Genomic DNA, 10368 nt, shown 5'->3' with positions numbered 1-10368 from the left:
GGTCAGCATGACCCTGCTCTGAGCCAAGCTAATATTCTAGGTCAGTGGCTGGCAGGCCTAGTACAGCAACAATGTGAAATGACTGGCAGGCATGGAACAAGATGGTTACAGCTATGCTGGGGGGAGGGGGTCAGACCATAACTTTGCAGAACAAGCACAATCCAAAACTGTAGAAATGATAGAGACCACTGGCTGCCTGGACAGTCACCCAAGATTCCTCTGCACTGTTGAACCATCCACCTCTTTATCCTACTGGCCCAGAATGTCTGACGGAGTTTTCTGTGAAGCAAAAATTATAAAGGACTTGCTTATCTTGTCCTAGCAGAGTTGGTCGGTCAACATTTTTCATGCCCTGCTTGCATGGACAACAAACTGGCAGCGGTTGAGACAAAGATAGTACTTTGCCCTATGGCTAGCTTTGCTACATTTGAGGCAAACTCCATATGGAGGTTCTTAGATGCCGATTGTCTTCTTTGAAGTAGTATGGGGGATGCTGCCAGGAATAGACATGTCTCATGGTCAAAAAAGCCTTAAGAGAATAAAACATCTTTAAATGCCATATTCTGTGGATCTCTAAGATTTTTGAAGACCATCTATATATCGATCTAAAGTATATCAGAATAGGCAAACATTGCTTGAACTAGATACTTACTATCTGTTCAATCTCAGAAACATATTTCTGTAATAAACTAGATTAGTATTTGATTGTCTATTAGTTTGCATTTCTTAACTATCCTAAACAATTTGTAATAGCAGCTTCTAAAAGCATTAGATCTTAACTTTGCATTTTAAAGAATTACATAGGTACACTATCTTTAAAAAGTTGATACATAATAAGTTGTAACAGAATGTAACTTCAGATTTGCATCAATATGCAAAGATCTACACCAATGTAACAAAACACAACCCTAATTCTGTATTGATCTACAAAGAGCCATACCAATGAAAGACTTTGGCTACTACTATCTCCACGGTTTAAGAGTAAATTCAATAACCTACCCTTTTACTCCTATGATTCTGATATCCCTTTTTTGGTATAAATAAAAAGAAAAGATTTTAACTCTAACACAGTAAAACTATTTACAGCTATGAAGCTACTTCTGCCAAGCTTTCCACAAAGTCCATCTTGGTTATATTTAGCAGTTTTAGGATTAAGTATTTTGAGTTCAAAGTTCCTTAAAGTGTTCAGATCAGTCCCATAGGAGTTCAGCAATTTGGATGTCTCGAGCAATTTGTAATCCAAAGCTGATCTTTGGGTGGCGTTTGTCAGCTTAGTAGCAATCGTGGCTAGGTAGAACACAGCAGTGAACCTAAAGGTGTCCACTGTTTGTGCAGAACCTGGTGGCTGAAGAGGAGTGGGGCAGTTTTGCCCAGTGACTGGTATTACCACAATCCAGGTGGATTTATTGTTGCAGAACCCCTTCATCTTCTTGGGGACCTCAAAGGTTACTGTTGGGAATGGAAGAAAACCTAAACATTTTAAATGCCATATTCAGCAGATCCAGAAACGTTTGAGGTCCACAATCTATGTAGTATATCCAAGGCACACAAATGTTGTTTCTAGTTACCTGCTTCAGACTCAAACCTGAAAACAAATACAGGAAGCCAGGTGAAGCTTATTTCTATAATTAGTTATGACTACCAGTATCATGATAGAAAGTGTATATGTATATAGTTATCATTTACATTTTTAGGTGTTTTTACCTTAAGAAAGTTTTGGAGAGTCGGATGAAAACCAAAATGATTGTGAGATTACTGGCAATAAACAAGTCTTTCTCTTTTTCCCTCTGCTCCATACCAGGTAGTTCTTCTGATATGAGACAAAGAGTTTGGATTTTCCTTGAACAAGCATTTGTGGGTTTAGATAAGGAGAGGGCCATTCTCAAAACCCAAAGCCAGCTTTAATTTTCAATTGAATTGGAACCACAGGAAGAACATTTGCCACTTATGTCTGTAGCAGGGAGCAATACCCCTTGGCCATTTGCTTGGGACATTTTTCCTTGATGATCTGTCCTTTGTCTGCTGATGCTTCACTTGCCTGGTGGTCTCCAGATTCCTCAGTAGGATGCTTTTATTCTCCTGGAAGGATAAAACCAAACCCTGTTCCAACTGCCTACCTCTCAGAAGGGAGTAGTCTTCTTTTTTGGCAAGTTATGTCTTCCCTAGAATAAAATGTTTTGACAACAAACAGTATTCTCTTTCAATTGAATTTTTAAAAAATTCTTTGAAAATTTGAAACTAAATATACCTTAGTGGATCAATTACACCTATATTCTCCTTTCTCTTTATATAATTTCAAGGATTAAATAAATTAGATTTTTATATCTAAAGAACTGTCTAAGTCCTCGTTCAAAGGGGTGGATTGTACTCTGACCTTCTAGCCCAGAGGAGAATCAGAGCAGCCTCTGTCCTCCTGACCCAAGAGCACTACTGTGTCCAGCTGTTCTCACCTGAGTCACCAAAAGGTACCAGAAACAAGACCAAACTAAGAAAAAGAATAGCCAAGGTACCAAAAAAATCTTTCCTCCTCGTGGAGGGCCAGCTGGCTTGGTGGCATTCACTGCCAGTAACTGAGGGATGTTTGAGGGTAGGGGACTTCCCCGCCAATGCACCAAATGTTGAGGTCTAGGAATTGCTCCACAAAACCCACTAACACCCATCTCAGTCCAACAGGGATGGTTTATTGAATGCATGTGCTAAAACTGATCCAACAGAGCTATAGTTCAGAATTCAGGGGCTGAGGCTACGACCTCAGACAGTTTTAATATCAGCTTATAAATGGTAAAACCACACACAGACATACACACATACATATAAGCACACACATACACACACATCACAATGAGCTCATACACAGGTTCTGGAAGTGTTGCACAGTAGTTAGCCCTGACTCAAGCCAATGTAGAATAGCAGTTTATATTGAGCTTTAATTCAAAGGGTGCTACATAAAACTTTGTGGAAAAAATTTTTTTAATTTAAGATTAACCAACCTTAAACCTTGTACAGAACGTAACAGGGTGTGTGGTCAGCGTGGCTCTGCTCTGAGTCAAGTAATTTTTCTGTGCCAATGACTGGCAGCATTTTACAGCTACAATAACAAATAGTTGGTAGGCATGGAAGAAAATGGCTGCAGCCGTGCTAGGGCAGAAGGCCAGCCTCTATGGGCAGGGACAGTGGTACCCACAGACTGCAGGAGGGTGCGTCCAAACGGCAGAACCTGGAGGTGCAGCCCCAGAGTGAGCTGACCAGTCAGGACTGGAGACTGGGTGGGGTTTAACACCTCCTCAAGGGTATTTACTCAGCCTATGAAGGGAAAGACAGACACTGCCAGTTACCATTGATACTGTCACCTTCACAGAACTGCACTTGGAGCAGAGCCTAGGGCAGGTGTGCAACACACCAGCCATGAGGAAACAGGCAGCATTGGAAGATTTTGAGAGAGTCTACGCTGATCGGCCTCACAGTGATAGACGTTGGGAGATACTGAGTGAGGTTTTGTGAGCATGTGTGTGTGTGTGTGAGTGTGTGTGTGAGTGTATGTGTGTGTGAGCGTGTGTGTGTGTGTGTGTGTGTGTGTGTGTGTGTGTGTGAGTGTGTGTGTGTTAGGGTCACAGATGCCTAGCACTGAACCCTCCCTCGAACAATCAACAGGGGTCCCCCAGAGCCAGAGCAAGGATTGAAAGAAAACAAGTTAAAGCTGCAACATGATTTTGGCCTGACTTGAGTTTGAAACCTCTTTTAATCCGTCCTCTTTTAAATCACTTTAATTACATGCAAAAAGGTAACATCAGTTCTGAGACTGGGAACAAGCAAGTTAACAATCAAAGATCCTGTAAACATCTTACTGGAGGTCAGGTGAAAAGGTCAGAGACAAAAATGGGTCCTGCTGTGCTCACATCTGCCCTCCTGACCGAACTGAAACACTGGTTAAGGACAGTCCTTTTAGAGATGCTGGGTTAGCCTGGGGAGGGGGCAACCACCTTCTGTGCCAGCACCCAGGAGCAGAGCCAGGTGGTTCATTGTGGGTTCTAGTCCCATTTGGCTTACACTAGGAGAGCTTGATTGTGAGGGAGACCCTCGGTCCGTGCGTGTTCTCTTTCAAATCACTTATGCATACTCGATAGGAGGTGGCACGTGCCGGTCTTATCTATGCTCTCTACGTGTTGTGTAACAATAAAAATAATTAACAATAATTAGTAATGTAATATCCACCCACATGAAAACTCACTCTCAAACAGTGGAATTCCGTGTTCTCATCAATAGTCAGAAAATTGAAGAAAGTAGATGGTATAATTGATTCTTGTCACCACAGGGAGACTTTCCCCAAATCTACCACCACCCGACTTGAACAGCAGAAAGGACTTTACATTTCTGGGTGGAAATCAGACCATTTTCCACGGGGAATGAGTGCTGCTCAGTGCTCCATTTCTGAAAACGGAGCTAAATGGCCGTAAGGTGAGAAAATTGGAGCCATTGTTTGAATGACACCGACACAGTAGTGGATTTCTGAAACTTCTCTTGCTTTCTAAGAAATCCACGTCATGAAATTGGCAGAGATGCCTGATCAACCAAACACACTCAAAAGATCTCAAAATAACCTCAAATTTTATATAAAACTAGGGAATAGGATGCCTGAGGAAGAACAAAGCTGGTTCTTAGCAGTAGAAGCTACAGGAACTACTGTGAGGGAAATGCTTGGCACACCACGTACGACAGTGCGGCTGGGGCTGTAGATGGATGGTTGGACGCTCGCACAGCCCATGCGAGGCCACAGCCAGCATCACACTGAGTAAAGGACTCAGAGACTTGCTCTGCATCAGGAAGAAGACAAGGGTGTCACTTACTGTTCTCTAATTACCCCCACTACCCTGTTCTCTCTCCCCTCACTTTTCCTTCCCCCTTCTGTTTCCCCCACCCCCACACATTGCTAAGCAGTCACTGTTTATTAACTGACCTGCTCACCACAGGCATCACCGCCTCCATACTTCCCACAAGCCTGTCTGTCTGGTCTTCTCTGTTGCCAGCATCTCCATCTTCTAGTGAATGTGTGGTCTTTCTTTTCTTTTCTTTTCTTTTCCTTTCTTTTCCTTTATTTTCTTTCTTTCTTTCTTTCTTTCTTTCTTTCTTTCTTTCTTTCTTTCTTTCTTTCTTTCTTTCTTTCTTCCACTTCTTGGAGAAGATATTTGGGCTGTAGGAGATTATTTGCTTCCTTGAATTGTATAGATAATTGTATTCTTCTTGTGGATGGTGCCACATTGCCCAAGAGCTAGAGTAACCACTGAATTGCCTGTTGAGCCAATTCTCTTCTTATTGACATTGTCATAACTATGCTTGTAGATTAGCTCATTTATCAGCTTCTGGTTGGGGTACTCCCATGTATGTTCCCCGGTTTCTGGCATGTGGATTGAAGCCTGTTGAATTTCACCAGCGTCTGTCATTGAAGAGCTGGTAGAATCAGAGAAGCTGCAGAATGGCCCTATGGAACCGCTGCTGACCTCCCCATCGGGATTCCATTCTCCATTTCCTTTAAGAGATATCACATGGACCATCACTGGTTCCTTGGAGTTGGCATCAATACGGGTATTCCTCACCATCTTGAGGGCTGGTTGGTTCCTCTGTACCACTTTCAGGAAGCTTGTCTGGATTGCTTTTCAACTGCTCTTTATTAGTTCTTGACTTCTATCTATCAAACCAAAACCAATTTCTTACCTGGAAATTATCAATATTGCTCCTCAGATCACGGTTGACATTATAGTTTACTGTATTTTTGGAATTAGATCTTTAGTTTACATGTTGGCAGGCTCCATACTTGGTATGGGTTTGCACCAATGTCTGGTAATCTTATAGGGGACCATTACATGTTCCTAAAAATACACAAAACATACTCCTATTATGGGCCTCTGAACTTACTCACCTTCAATTTGGGCTACCATAATGAACACCATGACTTCCCCAACGTTCCTGGGAAAAACCTGCCCTTGGTAAGTAAAGTATTTGATAAATATTTTCACTTCTAGTAGCTATATAATCTAAATTAGTATTTACTTGCTCATTGTTTAATAGAAGTTAGTATATTTTAGTAGCCAAAACTACTCATCAAAACGAAAATCAAAGCATAATATCATGTAATATCTGGCCAGTTAGTTTACCAAGGACACAGTCTTTTAGATCCTTAGGCTCAAGGTTCAGAGGTATTATCAGATGTACAAATCTGTTATGCAGTAAAATAACTCTGTCTTAGCTACTGTTCTTTTGCTGTGAAGAAACACCATGACCAAGGTAACTTAGAAAAGAAAGCATTTAATTGGGCGGGCTTGATACAGCTTCATGGGTCAGACCATGATCATCATAGCAGGGAGCTTGGCAGCAGACAGGAAGGCATGGTGCTGAGGCCGAACCTGGCATGTGCTTTTGAAACCTCAAATCCCAGGCCGGTGACACACCTTCTAAAATATAGCCACACCTCCTAACCCTTCATAAGGGGACCTTTTTCATTCATATATTACAAGCTCAGAATTAGAAAACAAATCCTTCTGTGACATGAGCAACAATCTGAGGTTGAGAAACTGGTAGGCTTTGCTAAGATGGTGTGCTGGCTTATGAAATACTATTATTACTTTGTGACTGTGCAGTATACAGTCACGTGGTGCAGTACACAGTCACGTGGTGCTAGTTGATTTGTCCATGAGAACCATAAAACCCTGCATACATTTTCTGAAACAATGGGTAGACATCTGTTTGCAATGCTATATTATGTTCCTGGCAGGGGCCGTCCTTTCTCCCGTGTACAGACTTGTATAAGGTGTTGTAGTTCAGTGTTCTGTGCTTTGTAGAGTGACACCTTTTGGAAACATGTATTGAGATACTGAGGGATGAAATATCAAAGTTGAGTTCTCTGGAACTCTTGCATGATGTCTGCAACCTAATTCCAACGGTTCCCCGGGAAGAAGAACAAAGGCGGCTGTGTCTTATGCAGACTGACATTACAGAAGGTAACTGTGTTACTCCTAACTGCCGCAGGCACCTGTGTCACACCTTCAAACTGGTGAAGGGTGTATGGGAGCCATTTGATGATTCTTTCAACTGTTCAGTGGGATTTACATGTTCACAATAAAGTATTTGAGGAAAGAAGCAGGTTCCTGTGGGACCACAACCTTGAATATGTGTAATGTGACACTAGCCTCCAATGCCTTGGTGTCAATCTGCCCCGAACCTCTAGTGTGGCTTTTGTTGATCTCTGCTGTGACCTGGCAGGTGAATTTTTATTTTTGTAAAGGATTTTTTTTTGTGCATGTGTCAATTCTTGCATGTGTGTGTGTGTGGGGGGGGCACATGCATAGTAGATGTTCAAGGAAAGCATATACCCTGGAATGTGTCATATACCCTGGAACTGAAGTTACAGGCCCTTCTGAACTGCCATGTGGGTGCTGAGAACTGAACTCAGGCCCCCTACAGGAATGGAAGGTGCTCTTAACTGCTGAGCCATCTCTCCAGCCCCTTATTATTTTTTTTTTTTTAGGTAGGTCTACCCAAGAGACAAAGTCGGTAATATTTTGAACAAACAAAATTTTCCAACATAAGCTACACAGAAAAGTATGTGTAACTTTCTGTAGCCCTCTGGATACTGAAACTTTAGTTTATCTGAGCTAATCTAGCTTTTCTTTATCTGAGCTGATCTTACAAACATCCCTAGATTTCACTGGTCTAGATTTCCTTGCTCTTTCTATAATTTATGTCTAGGAACTTTGTACTTTGTTTCTTAATAATTCCCTGGTATTTAGTACAGTTAATTATAGTAGTTGCATTTGTGTAGCTATGAAGTGGTTGCTGGGGATGCAATAATAAAACGGGTATTTTGTTTGTTCATTTTCTTGTGTGTATTACTAGAGATGAAACCATAGCCTCAGGCAAACATGGTGTCACTGAACTACACCTCCAGCTCTTATGACTTGTAATAGCTCTATATCATACTCAGTGCTGGGTATGATGGTATACACTTTCAATTCCAGTGCGTGGGAGGCAGAGGTATGTGGGACTCCAAGATCGAGGGTAGCCTGGTCTACAGAGCTAGTTTCAGTACAACCAGGCTACACAGGGAAACTCGTGTGTGTGTGTGTGTGTGTGTGTGTGTGTGTGTGTGTATGTGTGTATGTGTATATGTGTATGTATGTATGTGCGTGTGTGTATGTGCATGTGTGTGTGTGTTGTCAGGGTATATATAAATTATATGCAAAATTTGAAGTATACATTTTATAATCAATTATAGAACATTTTTAATACAATACAGTATCAATTAAAATATTTTCAATTCCAAAGTTTAACATTTTTAATAACTCAGTTTTAGTTAAATATGGTGTTCACAAAACTTTTGAAATATTTACATTGTGTGTGTTCATATTTCATGGTGTGTGTGAGGGTGGGGAGAGTCAAAAGACGGTTTTCCAGAGTTGGTTCTCTCCTTCCATCATATGGATTCTGGGGACTGGATTCAGATCTTCAGGATTGGCAGTGGGTACCTTTAACTGCTCCATGATCTCACAGCTCACCCTTAAACATACCTTTTCCATGTCTTACAACTTTACAAAGTATGTAGGCATCCAGAGATTCTGGAAGCCTCTGAATTGTATTGGACAAATTGCTTACAAATTATCTAAGACTTATAATGTTAGAAATTATTAATTTTTACCATATGTCCCTTATATGTTTATAATTTATCATCATTTGTATCATTCTGGTTGCTAATATACTTTCAGTCTTAATATCTTACATGTTTATCCAGGCTCTCACTGACTTTGTCATTTTACAGTTTTGGAACCCTAATGACTTTATTTATTTAACTTTTTATTGATTCTTCGTGAATTTCACATCATACACCCCAGTCCCACTCTTGAAATCCATGTTCCCATCCTTTGAAATCCACACTCTGCTCTTGCAACCTCTCCACAGAAGAAAAAACACCCATCTCGTTCTGAAAGCAGTAGTGTGTCACAGTGTGTCCCACAGTGTGGGGCCCTTTTGCCCACACTTCTTTGCTTGCAAATGTTTATTGCAGTGAATCACTGGTCTGCTTCCGAGCCTTATGCTACACCATCAATACTGGATCCTCACTGGGACTCCTCTTGCATATCCTGTTGTCCTGAGTCATGGAGAGACTGCAGATTTGGAACTGTAGGATTGGTCACTTCACATACTCCAGCAGTTCATAGATGGGGTAGATTTGGGGATGGGCCAACTTAATGCTCTGGATCTGGGCCTGGGTGGTCACTGAACTGGTCAGCCCACAAGATCTCTTGCACTCACACAACTAGTGTGGGCTTTTCAGAGCTGCTCCAGATAGGTCACCCAAATGCTTCAGCAGACAAGCAATAGGGTCAGCTCTACAACCCTGCCCAGCTAAGGGGCAGGGCTTGCTAGTGGCAGGGCCATCTCTCCTATTCTCATGGTCTTGAGGCTAGATCTCCTGCCATAGGTGGCTCGGGAGAGGGGGAGCATCTCTCCCATGGCAGGCAAGTGTTAGGGCCAGGAGTCCCATACTCACTGGTATCCCTTCCATCAGCGTCAGCCATACTGTGCTGTCCAGGGCCCTCTCACCCAGGTGCTGCAGATTGTTAAGAACAGGACTAGCTCTCCAGTTCTCATGACCCCAGGGCCATCTCTCCCATCTGCTGCAGGTGGCAAGGGGCAGGGGTGGAGAGAGGGCATCTCTCCCTTACCACTGTAGTGCAGACACATTAATGGCTTTCTGTTCCAGTTGCTGGGTGAACTGAATGCTGCTGGCTGTTCCATCAGTCCCGTGTGTAGTATGACTGAGCTGTTTATGTGCATGTAGTCTGTAGACTGACTTTATTCATGAAGAATGCAGTGGTCTGAAGGATCGTGAACAAAGGCATTGCCCTTTAGCTGGTTTGGTTATTTTTCTCTCCGTCTGTGTCAGACACTCACCTGTCACCTTGAGGTCTCAGTAACTGTGTTTTTTTTAACTTCCAGGTAAGGAAAATAGCAGCTGAATGCTATGAGAAACTCCCCCGTCACATCTCCTGGGTCAAAGTGCTGTATGATTCTGTGATGGATGATTCAATAAGTCCCTACTCACGGATTAAGAGGCCTCTGAAAGGGAAATAGCTTTTAGAGCAAACACTGTCAGAGATGAAGCAAATTCTGCAAAGATTTTTTAATTGCTGAAAATGTGCAATTTTTCCTTGTTAAAATTAAGAGCTGTCAGAAGCCATCTAAGTAAGGCTATGGTGAGCACATTTTCTGGTGATGACCAGCAATGGTTGTAATGGGTGCACTCTGAGACTCCATCCAGGATTGCTTCTTGCTACCAATATGCCTTTCCTGCCAGTCTTACATAGCCTAATGATTCCA

General features: G+C 42.1%; 1 pseudogene across 1 annotated transcript; it reads left to right on the top strand.

Annotated features, from left to right (window-relative positions):
- The first annotated feature begins 3160 nt into the window (after positions 1 to 3160).
- Positions 3161 to 10122, top strand: LOC308427332 (sphingolipid delta(4)-desaturase DES1-like; annotated as a pseudogene). The gene is made up of 4 exons: positions 3161 to 3236; positions 3359 to 3497; positions 5444 to 5981; positions 9988 to 10122. The product of its transcript is annotated as a sphingolipid delta(4)-desaturase DES1-like (transcript).
- Positions 10123 to 10368: the final 246 nt, after the last annotated feature.

Source organism: Micromys minutus, assembly GCF_963924665.1.
Source record: "Micromys minutus genome assembly, chromosome: 1".
NCBI lineage: Eukaryota > Metazoa > Chordata > Mammalia > Rodentia > Muridae > Micromys > Micromys minutus.
The sequence above is the reverse complement of the archived record's forward strand: the minus strand, read 5'-3'. Positions and strand labels throughout refer to the sequence as shown.